Source organism: Peromyscus leucopus, chromosome 13 (genome assembly GCF_004664715.2).
Source record: "Peromyscus leucopus breed LL Stock chromosome 13, UCI_PerLeu_2.1, whole genome shotgun sequence".
NCBI classification, from domain to species: Eukaryota; Metazoa; Chordata; class Mammalia; order Rodentia; family Cricetidae; genus Peromyscus; species Peromyscus leucopus.
In genome coordinates this window covers 66129934-66132978 of record NC_051074.1, presented here as the reverse complement: position 1 = coordinate 66132978, position 3045 = coordinate 66129934, and positions in this window count along the sequence as shown.

Here is a 3045-nt window from a genome sequence, read left to right as displayed (position 1 = left end):
TTCTCTTGCTTCTCTGAATCTACAATTTCTTTTCAGCTCTCATTCTTAGCTCCTTTCTTGCCTGACTATCTATATGTTTCTAACATGAGACTCCTTGCAATCCTTCGGAAAGTTTCAAAACCCTCAAGGTCATAGCATATTCCTAAAATAGACAATAAGGAGCAGAGCCATTACCATGGTAACACAAGGTTCCAAGGTCTCAGAACCAGAGGGAGGGGACGCAATGCCCCATGCAACAAACTCTGAGACATAGCTTTTTAATCAGTAGACTTGGCAAGTAAAGAATTGGCAGGCTTTTCTTAGGGTGTTTTGTGTTAGTAACCTTGATAAGACACCTGTGACTCTAACCTTGTGCATAACTGTAAAGTTTTAAACTTATGATCTATTTACAAAGGCCTTTTGCCTAGTTTAAACTTGCTCTGAGGTAAAAATGAGCTAAATATGTGCAGTTTGTGTTAGACTGAGGAGAGATTATTATTTTCTGTGTTAGTCTGAGCAAAAGGAACAAAGCAGGCTTTAAGTGTTTACTGTCTCTTGGGACAATGGATCTGGCTATGAAGCATATCCTAGTATATTTTATATATGTCAAAATTATACAGCTAAATGAAAAGTCATCCTCCTGATCACCCACAGATAGATGTAGTCATGAGATTACATATACAGATTTTATGAAAATGCATGGTAATGGGGAGATATCATAGCTGTTATTGCACAAGAAGTTATAGGTGAAAGAAACAGTATTCAGAGTCAGTGGCCCACAAGCCTTGCTTGACAGGTTTAACTTCCATCAGAGAACATTCTGCTGGTGGATTAACATCTGAATTATCAATTGCTATAAACTGTAATTGCATCATAACCCGCCATAGTTTGTGACAATGGCTCCTGACAAGTGACAGAACTAGCTTCAGAAGACAAAGTCCTTCAACTTCTGTCTAAACATTTTTCAACATACTCCTTGACACTCTTGCTCAATCAAGGATGCTTGGATCATCACTGGGATGCATTTTTAAGTGGAGTCATAAGCCAAACATGTTTTTCTGGCACTACAAGGTGTGGGTCAATGGTAATGGTATGTGAAAACCTGCACAGGACTACAAAAGACAGCAGTCCCACTTATGCAGGCCCAGGCCTGAGCCCACAGAGACCCAAGGTTATAAAGTATTTTGTTCAGGTAACCCAGGGACAGCAAGAACTATACCATGAACAAACCCCTCACTGTCTCAAATAATACGAATGTTGTTATGATCATGGTAATTAGCTGCCAAAAAATTCAGTAGGCATATGGTTTTGCTGGTTAAAATATAGCAGTGATTTGGGCGAATCCCAACAAATCCAATGTTATGCTCTAGATACTATGTGTTCCCCAAAAGTCCTTGTGGTAGCGGACTGGTCCCCAGTATAGGGCTAAGGAGAAAGAGTAGAACCATTAGGAGGTAGAGCTTGTGGGAGGACTCCCACCCCTGTCCTCCTCTCCCATTTGTTGGCCATGAGGTGAGTAGTTCTGCTCCACCAACCAGCTCTGTCATCATGTTCTACTATTGTCTTAGCCAGTGTTCCATTGCTATGAAGCGATAGCTTGAACACAGCAAGTCTTATAAAGGAAAGCATTTTATTGAGGCTTGCTTACAGTTTCAGAAGTTTAGTCCAATATTATCATGGCAGGAATCATGGCAGCATACAGGTAGACATGGTACTAGAGAAGCAGCTGAGAGTTCTACATCTGGCTTAGCAGGGAGAAGGAAGAGAGAGAGACTCTGGGCTTGGCCATGGGCTTTGAAACCTCAAAGTCCACCCCCCAGTGACACAGTTCTTCCAACAAGGCCACATATCCTAATCCTTTCAAATAGTGCCACTCCCTGATGACCAAGTATTCAAATCTATGAGTATTTGGGTCATTCTCATTCAAACCGCCACAAATAGTGACACAAAGCAACCCATCGAAACAATTAACCAAAGGAAAACTTTTCTCTTTGTAAGTTGAACATATCAGGTATTTAGTATAGTAATATAAAACTAGCATATAATGTGACTTGTTCTTTTTCTTTTCTTTTTTTTTCAAAATTTCAAGACAGGGTTTTTCTTTGTAGCTTTGGAGCCTGTCCTGAACTCACTCTGTAGACCAGGCTGGCCTCAAACTCACAGAGATCTACCTGCCTCTGTTTCCCAAGTGCTGGGATTTAAGGCATGTGCCACCACTGCCCGCCCATGCCTTGTTCTTCTTAAAATTGTTTTAGTTAAAGAAAATTTCAAAGAAAGTTAAGTAAGAGTATTAAATGCAATTCAAAAGCAAATGTTCCCTAGGCCTGGGCTGCTCTAAGAATAGAGCCATAGCATAGCCATAGCTCAACAGTAGCCCTGGGAATCTAACTTCTATAATCTGCAGTCTAATCATCCTCTGCATATTACCTGCTTTTCTGTTTTGTTCCTTCTGTCTCACCTATTGCCAGAAAGCATATGGGGCAGAGCCTTTCTGCTCATACTACATGGTGAATTCTTCTAAGAACAGAATGAGACTTATGTAAGCTGTATGTGAAAATCTGACTTTGTCAACACGGAAATAAGATTGTTTTGCACAAAAAAAAGTGTTTTAAAAACAACTGCCCTTCAAGAAAGCTCTTGTTGCCAGTTTCACAGCATCTATCTGGTTAAAAATAATAATAGCCTATCTAAACACATTAATAATATGTATGATTTTTAGAAGAATAATTCTATGTGATAATATTTACTAAGAAGTATTGAGAAGCTATCCCTACATCTAAGGTTCAGGGAATATCTTAGGAGAAGGGGCAAAAAGATTCTAACAGTCAAATGACCAGGACATCTATGACAAGATAGTCTCTTGTTGTGGAATAGAATATTTGTTTAACTATGTAAAGATGTATTGCATTTGTTTATGCTGCATTTGTTTAACTATGTAAAGATGTGTTGCTATTTCACCTTGCCTGTCTAAGGCACCTGATTGGTCTAAGAAAAGCTGAATGCCCAATAGCTAGGTAGTGGAGGGATAGGCGGGGCTGGCAGAGCAGAAAGGAAAATGGAGTCAGC